This window comes from Dermacentor andersoni, chromosome 6, assembly GCF_023375885.2.
Source record: "Dermacentor andersoni chromosome 6, qqDerAnde1_hic_scaffold, whole genome shotgun sequence".
Classification (NCBI taxonomy): domain Eukaryota; kingdom Metazoa; phylum Arthropoda; class Arachnida; order Ixodida; family Ixodidae; genus Dermacentor; species Dermacentor andersoni.
Window position 1 is genome coordinate 83653939 of NC_092819.1, and position 16975 is coordinate 83670913.

Genomic DNA, 16975 nt, shown 5'->3' on the forward strand with positions numbered 1-16975 from the left:
AGATTGTGGCAAATCTTAGGAGTGAGCCACAGGAATATTTTGAAATGTTTCATTCATATATAGCCTAAATTAAAATTGCTAAACCTTTTTTGCCAGTTTAAAGGTGTTATATGAAACTCTGACAGATTCTTACAGCTGCCCTATAATAAGAAAGGTGATAGCAATTCTATATCTTCATAGAACGGGACTACGTTATGGGCGAGGTGTGCTGAAAGTTTCCAATGTGTAGGTCAGCTAGAGAGTTTGAACAAAACTACTCATACAAGCATTCCAAACTTTACAAGCATATTTTACGAATCGTGCTGGAAGTTTGTCCAATGACATGCAAGAACTGAACGTACCACAATGTTAACATTCTCAGAGAAGGGGAGGCATTGTATGCATGATACAGCGGCAGTTTCAAGGGCGCCAATTAATTACATCTGTTGCAAAAAAAAAATAAAAAGAAATCCTTAAGCAAGTGCTTGAAAACGTGTGCCGCCGTTGTCAGTTATGTTTCCCACTGAGTTTGCATTGGGCGAAAATGGGGTGCGTGTTTGTTGTAAAACGTGCCCAAGTTTAGCGTAAGTGCTTAAGTGTAAAGCGCGGCTTTGGCTGTAAAGTTATTATGCAAGTGCTCGAAAGGAAGTAAAGGATATACGAAAATACAGTTGAGAATGGGGGAGCCAGATGCGGGCAACGTCTTAAAGTTCCTGGTTTAAATTGCAAACAGGTGACGTTTTTTTTTTTTTTTTTAATGCAATACTCGAAGAAAAGTGCTTCACTGGAAATTGTACTGCGATTCCGCAAAATTGTACAAGTCTGTTGTATTTCAAAGCGAATATATTTATTTGGCTCTTTCATCCGCTTTCATTTTACCGTTTTTACTCGGTATCACCCGTTTTCTCCCGTTTTTGGCGTTTGGTGGTCGGACATACGCCGCTGCCAGAAAAGCGCAGATGGAAGGCGTAGGTGCTTCAACTACGTCGCGGGACGTACGCGTTACCGAACATCAACAACTACAGCTCATAGAGACGCACCGTGCCGTGGCCCGAAATTCTCGTGTGCGTCCGTAGGTTTGGATGCTGTTTTCGAGCGCTCGGGAAGGACAGCACCGTCCCTCTCCCGTCACCCTGCCGTCACTGTGGCGCCGGCATGAGAGGGCTTGGGGGCGGAGGACGAAGATGGTAGTCACCTTGAACGACGGCGCTCGCACCGCTCCTGACAACACACATATCAGGAATCGACTTATATCTACAGCCACCTCGACTGTCATGACAGGTGCGCTGGCCAACAGCTCGGTTCACAATGGAATCGCGCAATGAAACTAGAAATGGTACTTATACATCCTGCATGTAACAAATATAAGCCTTCAAGCAAATCATCCTTTAATCAAGCGAATAGTTTTCAAGAAGCGCTCGACTAATTTCTTACATTACACTCATCCTGGATAGTTTCCTGTGCAATTTTTTTTACTATTTAGTAAGCGCCAAACAAGGCGAGAAAGGAACGTACCTACCACTATGTGCTGTGTAAGAGGCAAATAGTGATTCGCATTAAGACCAACACGCCTATAATCCCCCGTCCCCCCGACTGATTGGCGTTGCCAGAACTCACAAGAAAGATAACCATGTTATAGTGAAGCTAGAGTGAAGCGATAGCTATATGGTGTAGTCAGATACAATTCCTTGGTTAGCGTCACAGGTTAGGTCAACACTCAAGTCTTCCCGGCCTGTAGCTCCTCTGGACGACCACCGTGTCAAATGGTCCACGTCTTACTAGCCACCTTCAATTGGTCGCTCCGACTCCTGCTTTTGCGAGCGCGGCATACACGAAGGACGACCACTCGTTGAGATTGGCATATTTACGAACACAGCCAGCAGTGCCAGCGTTATGATTCATCCGCCTATATAAGCCGCAGAACAGGTGGAGCATGTTATGGCTGCCCGCCAGCGCGTGCTACGCCTCCCGGAAATCGATAAGCGACCGTACATGAGACGCCAAACGTTGATCTTAAGATCGCCAAACTAGGCCCCTACATCGACCAGAACCAACGCCTCGCGGTACGTAGAAAACAAAAAAAGCTTTTTCTGTCGCCGCCCCCACGCGTTCATACTGCACGACTACAAACAACACATCAACAGCTGTAGTTGCTCCAAACGACCTAGTGCGTCGCCCAGTTTATTTCGAAGAAAGGGTCTTGACTCATGTCATTCACCAGTATCATTATCTCAGAAAACACTCGGGTGCGAGTGAGGCAAGACGGCATGGTTCATCAGTACACGAGTAGTCGATCGCCTGCCTCCTCGGCTCATGTCATCTGGTTACATTACTGGTGCGTCCCAAATCATTATCTGGTTTTATGAGCGAACGAGTACAGCAGCTCATCCTCGCACATTTGTAGTTGCGTAAACAGCGTCTTGGTCTGGCCGCAGAAACGCGACACAAACAAGAGCCGGAAAACAACACTCCGCTAGTTTGTTCATTTATATCAAAGGGACTTGTGAGGAAGTCACTAACGATGCCATCCTCAGCGTGCTTGGGGCAGTTGGCCTCGGCGGCCAGGTAATTCGCGATGGCCACAACTGCCTGTGCGCTATGTCTTCTGTGTGCGCGTTGAGGACGGCTGAAAGTCGAAGAAAACGCGCCGCTCAGGAGAACGCAAGCGATAGAATCATTTCATTGGCGTAGGTGGCACAATATTTGTATCCAACTCACTCTCGAGTTCAACTCACTCTCGAGTTCAATGGACTTGTGAGTAGCCAAGAAACGCAGTTCAACGTTCAGTGCACGCCTAAGAATATTTACATGTGGGGGTCTGCAGAACACGTCCTAGGGCACGTGCCCGTCCCCTGAGAGGTCTGACCCTAACTCAGCCTCGCCCGAGACCTCGACGTCCATATTAACCAACGCACTCTGAATCAAATAGATTTAAATGCCACGTATAGGAAGAATTGCATCAAAATTTTACTTTATCTAACTTGGCTACAAATGTTTTATATACGGGGTGATGATTCTTAGCCGTTCTAGAATTTTTTATAAATCACCTGTGGCAGATAGCGCAGTTGTCCTTCATATATCGTGCCGCCCATCCCAAGCTATATGTGTGCCCCCTCGGGACACTGGTTATGTGCCCTCTTTAATGAACCTCGCTGAGGCCTGTTTGCGTCACTGGTCATAACAACATCAACAAACAACATCACGCACTGCGTCCCGCGTCACTTCGCAACGTGACGTCGCAAGGGCATTAACCGCTCACTGCGGAGCAGTAATATGACTCATAAGAACCGTTCTCTATCAAACCGTGAATGCTTCGCGTTACATCGATGTCACCTGGAATTGAGTCTGCTTAAGTCTTTTTCCACGGGTACTCTAAATGTATCTACTTTATCTCGACCACTGAGCAGTTAATGAGTGCATACGCTTTGAATCACAACGCTTACGGAATGTGTACGTTCACTAAGGTTCTTGCTGAGTGCAAATCTTGGCATTCCATTACAATGTGCTGAGTCGTCTCCGCACTTTTGCTGCTGCAGGCATATACCTCAACCTGTTGCAAATTTTTGCTGCGGTTTTTGGGCTCAGGCAGCCAGGTCGGGCCTCCAATACGAAGGCACTGGATGCATTGATGGCTGCTTTGAGCATCCCCTTAGGAACGGGGCGGTGGGTTGCGCCACCAAGCTCTTAATATTATATTGCCTAATGTCCTTCTTATGTTAAAGAAAAGAAGAAAAACTAAAGGGAAAAAGCGACACGAAAAATTCCAATCACCAAACTTTCTGAACCCCTATTGGGAACTTTGTTTTTGCATGTCTCCGTTGTTTGTCGTTTCCCTACTTTTCTTCCACCAATCTTCCAATCGCCTCTTACTAATCTCCGTTGCAGACATGTTTATTATCCCGCTCTCGCTGAATCCAAAGGTTTCAAAGAGGCCAGAAGTGTCTAAATGGATCGCTGGGCAGAAATCTTCACATTCTGATAAAACATGCTCCATCACTTCCCTAGCTTCACCGCAGCAAGCACATGCTTCGTCTTCCTTGTTGTATCTCGATTTATAAGTGCATGCTCCAAGGCATACTGATCTCGCTTCGAAAAATTATGAGCTTCCTTTTCAGTTATCATAAATTCTTTCCTTCCTGATTTCGTCTTTTTTTCTTATTAAGTAGTTACTCATAGCAGGGTCCTTTTCCATTGCCGCCACCCATGAGATTATCTCAGCCTCTCTGACTTTCCACTTGACGTTCTTTGTTTTCATGTTGCTCACCATACCGGTCGCATACTTGCTCGTAAACTTCCTAGCTCTTTTCTGCCACTGTAAATCAATGTTTTATTCTGTTCAAGTATGTGAACACAATCCCAACCAATTTATTTAATTCCATATTCCTCAGTCGTTCTTAGTAATCAATTTTACTCTGAGCTTCCCTCAATTCAAAACTTGTCCAGCCAACATGAGCCGGGACAGCTTCATTTGTAGTCTTCCGGTGAGCGCCCAATTCGAGGCGTCCCACTGACTTTTGGTTGCCATCGAGTCCTGATTGTGCCCCCTGACTTCAAGCAAACAACCGCATTTCCAAATGTAAGTTCTAGAACCATTATACCTTCCCACAAACCCCGAAACACCTTGTACCAACTGCATCCCCATAGCGCTCTGTGTTTCACTACGGCCGCATTTCTGTTCCCCTTTGCTGTTACTGTTTCTTCCTGTCTTTCCGCATATCTATTGCCTACGTTTATCCATATACCAAGGTGTTTTTCTTCTTTTACCCGAAGTATTTCCTGGCCCTGTATTAACACTGTCTGTTCACTGTTTTCATTGAATACCATGACACCTGAATTTTTAACGCTAAATTTCAGATGTAAGTTATTGCCTTCCTGTCCACAAATATTAGCCAGACGTTGCATGCCACTTTGCCTGTTAGCTACCAACGCGATGTCGTACGTGTAAAACAACCTTGAAGCTGCTGAGGCTCTAATATTGTACCCGCCTGTTTGTATGAGAGATTAAACCCGATATTGCTTCCCTCTAGCACCGTTTCCATCCTTACCATTCACATCATAAACAGCAGAGGGGATTGAGGGCAATCCTGTCGCAGTCTCTTGATGTCAACTTGCCCCTCGCTCCTCATCCCTTCCCAATGAATGCAAACTGTATTTTCTTGGTAAATCTTGGTAAATCTTTTTCAAAAAGCTGTGTAAGGCGTTCCCTATACCTTCCCCTTCCCGAATAGCCCACAATATGTTGCGGTTTACGTTGTCATGCGCTTCGTTAATGTCTAAAAAAGCCACATATTCTTCTTTCTTCTCTAGATATTTCAATACACTGAGTAAGGACAAATACGTTATCATCCAGACGCCCACAATTGTGAAGCGATTCTGAAGTTTTCCCAATATGCCGTTGTTCTCTGTCGAAGCTTGTAGCTTTAATGTGATCGCCTGCATTGCTGACCTGTATCTTACCAACGTAATGGTCAGTGGTCTATATGAGTTAATTCTATCTTTTTCACCCGCAGCTTTATAAATTTAGTCCATTTTTCTTTGCCGCCGACTGTCTGGTATTCGTCTATCTTCTAAGATTTTTTCTACTGCTTTCAACAGAGCTTCGCCACTTTGTCAGCACCAGCTCCTTTTCCATCTGATTCTCTCTCATGCTCTTTTTTTTTCCTCAAGTACGACCTCGTCATTGCCTTGGAAACATTCGGCTGTTATTTTTCGGATGTTATTTACTGCCGCGTCACCTTCCAGTTTGTCTCCATCTTCGTCTAGAATATGTTGTACTGTTCCAGACTTCCTGCCTAATAAGCTTATATGGTTGCAAAATATTCTAGGTGCGGCCTTCTTTTTATCGCGTATTTCTGACAACCAACGTTCACTTTCACCTTTTATGTTTGCTTGAACCAGTATTTGAACCACAGATATTTTTTCACGGTATATTTCCCATTTCCTGGCTGCTTCATCCTGCGGCAACTGCGCTTTTTTTGCTTGCTTGTGCTCTCGAGATGCTTTCTGCCGTTCGGCAATCGCTTCTGGTATCTCCCTATTCTACCAGCTTCTCATTTTCTTTTTTGTTTCCTTTCCAACGACCATGTTGCTTCCCTTTGCGTATTTCTGCCGTAATTACACTTACAAGCTGACTATATTCCCACTCTGTGCTTGGCCATTTGCCAAGTTATTCCTTGACTCTTGTGACAATATATGTTATTTGTTCAGCGTGAAAATTTGGGCTGGCCATTCATCGCTCCTTGCTCTCTTTCCCAACCACATATCCCATGTTCAAAATGATGCTTTTGTGGTCACTCCCTAAGCTGATATCCTCGTGAATGATTATTTCTGTCAACTTATCCTGAATTCCTTCTGTCATCGAGCAGTAATCAATGGTCGATTGCCGGTTTTCCACTTTCCGCGTAGTCTTCCCATCACGCTTAGGCCGTGTATTCATGAAAACGAGGTTATGTTGCTCACAAATATCTAACATTGACTTCCCGTAGTTTTCGGTATAGCCATCTATACCCTCTATGTGGGCATTCATGTTACCTAATAAGATAATTTCGGCGTCATTCCCGCAACCCCTAATCTCAGCACTTAGGCATTCCCCTCACTCTTCATTCTTCTCTCTGCAATTATTTCCGGTCCACAAATACATTACGCCAAGTCAAGTTTTCTTTCCGCTCATGTTCTACAGAATATATAAGAATAGAATAGAATTTATTGACACGAAAGACACGGTCGACCTGAGCTAGTGCGCTGTAGTCTGCTACTCTGCACTGGGAAAGAGGGAAGGGGAGTTCAAGTACTCGGATGGATGATGATGATAAGAGAAGTGGTCAGTGCTTATGTATGTGAGACAGTTGCCGTGCTAGAGCCGCTCATCAAGCTTGGTGCCCTGCAGAAACTTCAACAACACTTTAGTTGCACGCACTGAAGCTGCAGTGTCAGGCCATTGGCCGAGGACAGTTTCCTCCGACAGTGTTTGCCTGCCAGCGCTGGCTAGGAAACTTTCTAACGTCCTACACTCCAGCATATATGCTGGGCACTGACACAGTATGTGTTCCAGTGTTTCAGGCACCTGGCAGTGTTCACAATCAGGGCTGTTCGATTGGCCGATGAGGTGCGCGTAACGACGGGTGAAAGCAACGCCCAGCCAAATCCTGTGTAGCAATGACGTTTCGCTCCGCGTAACCTTCGGCGGCAAACAGAATTTATCGTCTGGGTGAATCATATGTAGGCGTCTGTGAATGTTGTTATCGTGGGCTCTGTATGCCTTTATAAGGTCCTGCATGAGTGCCTTGATCAAGAAGGTAGTGTCAAGTCGCAAGTAGGCAATCCGTACTTCATCAGAGGAGGAGAAGGCCGATCTTCCCTCACCGTCAGCGAGTTCATTGCCAATCACACCACAATTACTCGGCACCCATTGAAAAGTGATCACGTGGCCACTTAACTCGGCAATGTGATGAAGTTCGGCTATTTCCGCACGAGCAGGTAGTATGATCCTTTCTTTAAAAAGCATTTTAGCGCCTGTAGCGCTGATTTGCCATCGCAGAATACTGTCCATTTATGAGGTGTCTGCGTTCTCATAAAACGGACAGCCTCCCGTATTCCCGCAAGTGCCGCAGCCGTAGATGTGGATTTGTGGTCCAATTGAAATAGCCGAGTAATTCCAAGTTGTCGGATGACATATGCGGCCGTTGTCGCAGATGGCGCGATCGAACCATCGCTATATACTTGTACAGTCCCACTATATAATGTAAGTATATGGGACAGGGTGAGCTGTTTCAAGCCAATTGAGAAAACGTGAGATTTAGTCAAAATTCTGGGTATATGAAGCCTCACTAGTGGTCTCAGCAATGACCATAGAGGTGTCTCGGGAATGTTGGTGGCCTGGAACCTGGCAGGTAAAACGCTTGCGTGACATGCACTTGCTTTAGAAAAACCACAGTTAATGTTTGTTCTTGGAAGTGTTGACAGAGGATGGTGTGAGTGTCTGGTCAGCAGGCGAAGATAGGTTCGTACAGGTTCACAAGACCTGTAAATGTCGATTGGACAAGCCCGTGCTTCCGCTATTGTGCCTTTAGTTGACGTGTACCGTGGCAAGCCAAGGCATATCCGCAGTGCTTATGTCTGAAGGCTCTCCAGCATGCGTATACAAGATGATCCTATGTTAGATAGCACAGGCATGATGTAACGTATGTAGCCCACAAAAAGTGCCTGGTACATTTGGAGCAAACTTCGCTCAGAGGTGCCCCATCGCAGTCCAGATATTACACGAAGAACGTGGATGAAGTTGGTCAGTTTAGCCCTAAGCGCAGCAACATGTTTGGTCTAAGCAAGATCGCGGTCTATTATCACGCCAAGAAATCTGTGGTGGGTGACTAAAGGGAGCACCGTTCCGTCGACAACGATTGAATATTGTGACATTGATTTGCGCATGAATGCCAACACTGCACACTTAGTTGCTGAGAGTTGCAGGCCTCTACGGAGCAAGTAATTAGCCGTGATCGTAGCCGCACGTTGAAGCCTTGCACGCACTTGTGGACGTGTGATCCCAGATGACCACATACAGATATCATCCGCGTACGTCCTGATATGCGTTGTTTCAGGCAGCTCGTCTGCAAAGCCCACCAGAATGACATTGAACAATATTGGGCTAAGGACGCCACCCTGCGGAACACCCCTGCGAACGTCATGTCTATCAGTATCGCCATCCGAAGTAGACATGAAAATGGTGCGGCCACTGAGGTAACTGTGCAGCCATGCATACATCCGGCCACCAACTCCAATATCCTCAAGCGCCCGAAAAAGCGAATGGTGGAAGACGTTGCCGCGGGCTCATTTAATGTCCAGAAATATTGCACATACCAGACGACGGCGTCTCTTTTCCTGTTAAACAGAAGATACTAGGTCGATCACACCGTCAATGAACGATCGGCCTTTTCTGAATCCATTGACAAAATCAGGAAGTCCACCACTTTTCTCGAGTAGTCATTCCAGTCTGCTCAGTACCATCCGCTCGATCACTTTACCGACACAGCTTGCCAAAGCTATTGTCCGATAATGTGAGAGATCATGTGGGCATTTCCCGGGTTTTAGCAAAGCCACAAGACGACTGCACTTCCAGTGGCCAGGCACAGTTGCTGTGTCCCACGTAGAGTTGTAGAGCGTCAGGAGAAGTTCTCGAGCTTCTACTGCAAAATGACAAATCGCGGAGTATGTAATTCCATCTGGTTCTGGACAAGATGACCGGCGGGAAGTAGATATCGCAGCTTCGAGCTCGTGCATAGTAAAAGGCGCATCCAGACGGTGATCACTAGATGGTGGAAAAGTCAGTCGTGATTGCGTTGCTATACCTTTAGAGGAACGCACAAGTAATTTGCAGAAGTCATCGGCGACCTCAACTTCACGCCGGCCTTGCCGTATGCCCACAGCGCTGAACTGGTGCAGCTGTTGTGGAGGCAATCGAAGCCTTCGCACAATTTTCCACATTCTAGAGAGAGGTTTTCTCGTATCCAGAGAGCCACAGAATGATCTCCAGCGTTGTTTGTCAAGTTTGTCAAGGTGACGCAGGACATGACGCTGAGCTCGGCGTGATGCAGCGACGTCTAATGGTGATTTGGTCCATCTGTATTTTCGTTCTGCTCGACGCCGTATCGGGTGAAGTCGCTCGTACTGGTCATCAATAGGGGATCTAGGTGAAGGTGCGCTGAGGTGTTTTGTTCTGTCGCGTAATGTTGTCGCGATTACATCTTCAATATTGGATGGTGATTGGATGACTTGACATGCGGTGTTCACAGATTCTCGATATGTTGGCCGATCGATAGAACGCACAGGGTGCGGAGCTGGGAGATGTAACCATTTCAACTGAATATATGTTGATAGCTTGTCACTTCCATGGGTGTCGAGATCAGTACACCATTGTGTAGCAGTCAGCAGGCTCTTTGAAACAAACGCAATGTCAAGACAACTGCTGTAGTAAGAGCGTCGAAGCTATGTTGGCGGGCCACCATTGATCACCATCAAGCCTTGACTGAGCTTGAAGTCAGCCAAGTCTCTACCGCGGGCGTTCGTCGAAGCAGAGCCCCACATGGGATGGTGGGCATTAAAGTCACCGATGACTATGTGGGGACCCGGACCACTTTGCAGTATGGACAGCATATATGAACAGTCTATGCTCGATGTTGGGGGTATATATCCGCAAATTACTGAGAATGTGCGCCGCTTGTACTTCAGCGTTATGCAAACGTACTCGTTGGAAGCATGTGGAGGAATGTCTTTGCGAAGGCACGTTTAACTCCGACGAACAAAAGTGAGCACTTTGCTTAAATTGTGGTCATTCGTTGACCACAGTGGCGCATATCCAGATATGCGTAGTAAAGGCGCCATGTTTGGTTCAAATATTACAGCCACGGGAAACTGGTATTTGAACATCCATTGCCGAAAGTCTGCGAGACGGCCTCGTAGGCCTCTGGCATTCCACTGCATTATGGCAGATCTTTGTAATTGGTTTTCAAAAGATAGCGCCATCATGCCTTATTGTAGAGCCACGAGGAGCAGTTCCAAAGCATCTAGAACATGTAGCGTGGTCTCAGCAACCGGTGTCTGTAGTCCGCAGAGAAGTTAACTCATCGCAGTTAGGAGGTATTTCAGCATACTTCGTACATTTTCATTTTCTTTCTTATCAGAATATGTAATTAAACTACGTAGGGTAAGCATTTATCCAACGTCACCCACAACATGCCTCCTACTTCAAGAAAATATTAACAACTACAGAACCAACTACACGCCTCGTATCGCGCGTGGATAGCGAGAAAATGAGTAGCCAGTAATTTTTTTTTCAAGCAGAGAATTACCCTACACCCTTCAAACATTCAGCACATGTCACCCATATTATAATCCCCTTTCCACATAGATATGGAATTTCTACCGTACTTGCTCCTTTTTGGGCAGCTGGGAGACTGTAATACTTTTATTAAGCAGCTTAAAACAGGTCGACAACAAAGGTGCGTCAACTTTGATTCAGCCCATAATTACTGGCCCATTTCGAACTTGTCCTTATGTCACCCTTAACATTTCCCACATTTCCTCAAGATATAAACTACGTAAGTAATTTAGCTTTGTTTCATCAAAACTGTCGATGCAGACATATATTGTTTTCCATCGTTTCCAATCGCACTAACTGCTTCGATGTAAAACAACTGCAATTATACAAACCCGCTGTTCTCTTCTATCAAAGTATACTTGAAGGCTGCATTTGTGTACCTGATACTGGTACCAGCGAAGCTGTTTAAGTCAATTATCAATGTACCTATTTGGTACTCTATACACTGTTTACCATAATTAGTCCTTAGTTTTGGATATCCTCCGCCAGGTGTTTCTTCTTTTAGCCGCACCAATATTTCTTTTTCAAATTGCCTGTGGCAGATGCACTAAACTGTGCATAAACGATGCACTAAACATTGAACAAAATTACTTGAAGAGGCGGCCATCACTTCTTTGAGGAATGAAAATGGCTCATTGAATAAATAAGTAATCACACTAACTACATTTTTAATTAATTACTTTGCCGCACGTGTATCAATTTACGAAATGTAGCCGGTGAGATGGAAAGGCGTATTCACTTGGAATGAGTTGTCAAGACTGCACGTGTTCTGAATACTAATTTTTGAAGTGCCCGACGAAATTCATTGGCGCTCCAAGTACTTTTGTGCTTCAATGTATTAAACAGCGTTCTCATAAAAAAAGGAAATTTTACCGTTGGTTTGATGGCAGATGTGTGTGTGTGTGTGTGTGTGTGTGTGTGTGTGTGTGTGTGTGTGTGTGTGTGTGTGTGCGTGTGCGTGTGCGTGTGCGTGTGTGTGTGTGTGCGTGTGTGTGCGTGTGCGCGCGTGTGTGCGCGTGTGTGTGAGTGTGTGTGAGTGTGTGTGAGTGTGCGTGTGTGCGTGTGTGTAAACGAGATGGGAAAGGTAGGGTGGTTAACCGGATAAGATTCTGCTTTGCTAATCTCTAAACCACTGATTTCCTCAAAATTCGTTCAGAATGGCTATGCCTTGTTAACCCACTCGCTAATATTCGTAGATTAAGATACGTGCTTCAAGGTAATGAATTAAAACCTAATTAGTGGAAATATGGTAGTGCTTCAATTAAGCGTTGATTTTGCGTCGACGTGATGGGCCGCTTCACCGAGTAATTTAGCTCAAGGGTGAGAATTGTGCTTTCTGCCATGGGCAATTTTTTAAAAATTCATGCAGCTAACAAAAACACTCTACATTCTGATATTCTGTACGCCTCTAAAAGGCGTACATACGGCACATCCTGTTCTGCACAACTAATAATTTCCGGTAATTATTTTGCCTAGTCATGTCCCATACCAAAGTAGAATATGTTGGCCTAGAGTAGAAGGGCACGTGGTATAACACATTTTTCAATCAGTTAGGTAGAAATTAGATAACTTTCTTTTACATACCTGTAACAGTTTTAATCAGTTCTGTCGCGAACTTTTCAGTGTATCCACGTTAAACCGTCACGGAACCACGCATGTAAGAATTTTTTACTTTCTACCTGTTCCACTTTTTTGCCCTAAAACACAACAGTTGTACCGAAGTTTGTTGGCTTTCTTGTAGCAGCAAAAAAATGCATAGTTAGCTTGACTAATATACCTTTGCATCTTAATACACTATATCCAACATGACACTTTCATTCGGTAATTAATTACCTGATGTTCAAGGTATTCAACACATAGGCCGTTGAAGAGAATATTTGTATTGTCTGTAATATTATTAGCTTAGGAGGTGCTGCAATATCACATAGGTCATTTATATAAGTTAAAAACCGCACCGGTCCTACGCTTGAGTAGTGCGGCATACCGTTTTTATTTTAGCTTTAAGATATGCGCTATTATTTATGCTAACATACTGATAGCGGCAAAGCGTTTCATCAGTAATTTTAATACCGCGCCATCCACACCACACTCTCTATGTGTGCTCATTTAAATATTATGACGTAGCGCCTCGAAAGCCGGCGTTCGTACCATAATAACGCTAAGTACAATAACGAAAAGAACACATACAACGGGACGGGCGCTAAACTTACAGCTAGCGTTTATTTCACATTACTGCCTATATTATAGACACTGCGAATATAGGGGCGCGAAAGGCGTCCGCTATGGACAGACGCGCGCAGTGAGAAGGGAACGAACTTTGAGAGCCACCGGCGAGCAGCCGAGCGGCGGTGAAACTACTGAGCCTTTATTGCACGTGCCTACCACGCCGAGGAGGCCGGCGCCGCAAACATAAACATCCGCTCGTTGTGCAGACGTTCACGGCGGCGGCGCCGGAATCGGATCCTCTACAGCACACAAGGCACACATCATCACTCGAAATATTGCATGATTCAATAAATTGACGTATCTGCAGATGTATCTCAAAAAATGAAAACTATTTTTAGTGGGATTCATTCTTGTCGAGTGTAGCCCGATTTTCTCTACCATCTGTCTGACCGTTTTCGGGAGGCCCCTAGAGTTATCAAACGCCTTGAGAGCGCCATAAATGTCAGTCAAACAGCGTGCAATCAATTGTGGTTGGACACAACCGCTCTCGGGTTCCCATAAAAGCACGTCAGTGTGCTTCCACTAGGGATGACTGTTGAGGTTAGCCTATGTGACGATTGACACTAGAGGTCCTAGTTGCGTGTAAGTGATGTCAGGACTGTCAATAAAAAAAATGCTCGCTCCTTCCCGTTTGATTGCGCCCTATAGGATCTGCGTAGAGCTTCCACCCCAGTGGTCTCCACGTGGCCTTACAGGACCATTTCTCGCCAGAATGCTTCTCCCCGAGAAGCTTCACGCCCCAACCAAGGTCGAGGAACGTAAGCGTAAGCGCGCGCCGAGGCTGCATGCCGTCGTCATCATGCGGATCAGACATCCGAGGCCTGCGCGGCTCTGCAGGAACGAAAACGGATCGCTGATGTGAACAGTATACAAATGAATGAAACCAATTAAACCAGTGAACCAGTGGACATTGGATAGAAGCGTCTGATAGCAAGGAAATCGTAATAGGTGTTTACATCGACTTTTCGAAAGCATTTGACCTTATTATACACCGCATTATTTTTTCCAAGTTCAAGAAATACGGCGTCTGTGGGACAGCTCATGCACTCCTCGACCCTTACCTTACAGACAGAACACAGTACGTAGATATCGGCATTGTACATATGTATAATATTGTAACATAATGTACATAATCATCTTTAACACTTCAATGTATACAATCAAGCATTCCATCTTGAGCTACCACTGAATATTTCCCGCTGCACATCCATTTCACACACACGTTACAAATGCGGTCACCGTTTCGTTCCAGAAAGTTATTATAATTTGTTAGAACCCTTCTTCTAAACATACACCAGTGCTTCGCATCACTCACGTCACGTTTATCTTGGGTTGTGGCTGCCGGAATTTTCATGCAGCGCCAAAGACTTATCTGTGGCTTTCTATATTCAATAGGCTTCAGCTACTTCTCGTTATGTCTTCGTGTTTTCATTACACAAAAAAAGTCGTGTTGGCAAACATAGGTATGCATACAAATTGAGCCCTTTCAGGCCCCGGGAAGGTATTGGTGCGTTAGCGTCAGTGCAGTTATCACTGCGGTCACAAAATACTCGTTCAATGGGGTTGCTGCTCCGCAACCTGATACGTCACCTGGACTTCTTGTTATGTTCACCTGAGAAACCTTGCTTTTCTGTGACGTGAAATCTTTACTTCCTCCCATAGCTTTTCGGTGTTGATTTTTTTTTTTCGTTATTAATACGATCTCTCAGTACTTTCTTTTTCACGAATTTTGTCTTGTTTCCTTCATTGTTACATTTCTTCCGCTCAGACAGCATTTCTAGGTTTTTTGTGTTTACAGAAATAGCACGCATGTCATCGTGCTGCAATGTGCTGCTGCTGTCTTCCCGCATAACTCACGCCTAAAGAAGTTTTGGATTGCGTGTCTGATGGCAGGATTGAATCTCGGCACTTCAGCACACCAGCCCGACGGTCTAACCACTAGGCGAGGCGAAAAACGCTTTTTTTTTCTTTTACTATTGCTAGTAGGCCACAACCGCACGTACGCTTATATCGTCATGACACAAACTAGCTATTTGAGATTATCGCCACGCGCCACATTGTACAGCACAGGTGCGCGTAAACTCATGCGCACGCACTCGAGCAGAGACCCGGAAGGGCTGCATTGGGACAGCTCCTTATGTGGATAACATGGTGTGAGCGAGAACCTTCGGTATGACTCTGCTCTGACATTTCAATAACGCAGAAACTAACACAGGTTTTAGCGCCCTTCTTGCCTTTAAAAAGAGCCCCGCAGTATGTAGACTCACAAAATTAAAAGGCGCGTTCGATCTGCCGCAATTTTCTTATAGCAAAAAAAAAAAGTCCCCTTACCTGCAAAAGCAAGCACAGAATCTTTCGTTGTTGTTCAGGCGTTCACTGCTGCCTAACTGCCGACGAATGCGCGCTCTGCTGGACTCTTATGTAGTTTGCCTCCGACGTATTCCTTATACGCGTGGGCGTTCCTTCGTCGTTAGCCAGCGGAGATGAACTGCCACGTGGGACCAGCCATGACGCAGCTAACCTTGGCTAGCCACACGCTTAAATTTTCCACCGAGTGATCCATAACACTGCACGGCTGCAAACGCAAGCATAACTTTTTTTAGCGGTTTCTTGGTCGTGTAATGCCGCCGAACTGACGCGCACGCTTGGCTGTTTGTTTCCTGTTCTGTGGGCGTTATATTCGTCATGCTGATATCGTGCGGAAAAATGTGGCGCCGACAAGCGAGGCGTTGTCTTAATGTTCACCTAAGAGTGCACTACGACTGCGGTAAATAAATCCGCACGCTCTAGCCAGACATATTAAGCATTGGCCTAGCGAAACCATGTTTCAGGGAACTAAGTTTCTGTTTCGTTATAAGAACCAAAACACCGCGAATTAGTCGAGGCACGCCTGATGCATAAAGAGTCTGACTCGTGCGTAAGCTAAACTTCTGTCGCCTTGCCCGACAACCAAGTACGATTCGTGAGGGGCATGATTCACTGATGAGCCTTGTATAACTTGCATGCACCACGTGCCTTTGTATCTGTGCACAAAATCTCGTCAGTATCGCAGGTCATTTGGTTTTGAGTCAGCGCCCGTGTTGTCTGAGTCCATTGTCCGTCACTGTTTGAGTTCGACGTTGGTTAGTGGGCGTTATGTTAAAGGCTTACAATGTTTGACCGCTTCTATGGGAGAACCAAACGTAGCAGCAGTCTTACGTTCTCAAGCAAATTGGAGAAATTTTATGGCTGATGTCCGCTGGGAGTTTTTACAGGCGTAAGTTAATTAAGGCTTACCTAAATAATAACTAAATGGCCGTTGTCTTCCTCTAAAGAGCCTTCATACGAAGCGCGTACTTATTTTGCCTGTTGCACTAAGAGAACAAAACAAGCCACATTGTTAATATTTTCTAGAATAAGGAGAACAATATCGGTGAGTCGTAGGCAAAGTTAAAAGTGTTTGGTGGAATTATGGCTTTTGCCGTACTTTTACAAACGTTTCTAAGCGATGACCTTTGTTTACGAACACCGTACAGGGTTTACGCAATGTCCTGAAACAATGTGCCACTTAAGTTGCATATCGAGGGCATGGGGAGGCATCTTATGCGTTGTGTACGTGCAGAGTTTCAAGAGTGTCGGTTACTTGGGCCTAAGGACCAGCACCTGAAGACCCTGCGACACGTTCCCAAAATACTTTGCCGCATTGTCTGCAGCGGGTGCACATCATCGGTGGTGACCGCGTCCAAGGTCAAAGAGAGAGAGAGCAGTCATAAGGGAAAGTCAGCGAGGTTAACCAGGCTGAGCCCGGTAGGCTACTCTGCACAGGGGAAGGGGAAAAGGGGATCGAAAGAGGAGAAGGAAGAAAGAAGTTCACACTTTGCATCCTTACACACGCAAGCGTTCATCGCTGAGTCAGTCACA

At 45.4% G+C, this 16975-nt stretch overlaps 1 protein-coding gene across 3 annotated transcripts in view; it reads right to left on the minus strand.

Moving 5' to 3' along the window:
• The window catches only part of LOC126522467 (sodium-coupled monocarboxylate transporter 2-like), a 98673-nt gene extending 83176 nt beyond the window's left edge, over positions 1 to 15497 (minus strand). The window contains exons 1-2 of one of the 3 annotated variants that reach the window (XM_055066431.2): positions 15407 to 15482; positions 1020 to 1200 (exon numbers count right to left, since the gene is read on the minus strand). The gene's annotated coding sequence lies outside the window, so the exon portion shown is untranslated. Of the gene's footprint in view, positions 1 to 1019; positions 1418 to 15406 lie in introns of those variants that run through there. The other 2 variants (XM_050171210.3, XM_055066430.2) reach the window with 2 other exon arrangements.
• Positions 15498 to 16975: the final 1478 nt, after the last annotated feature.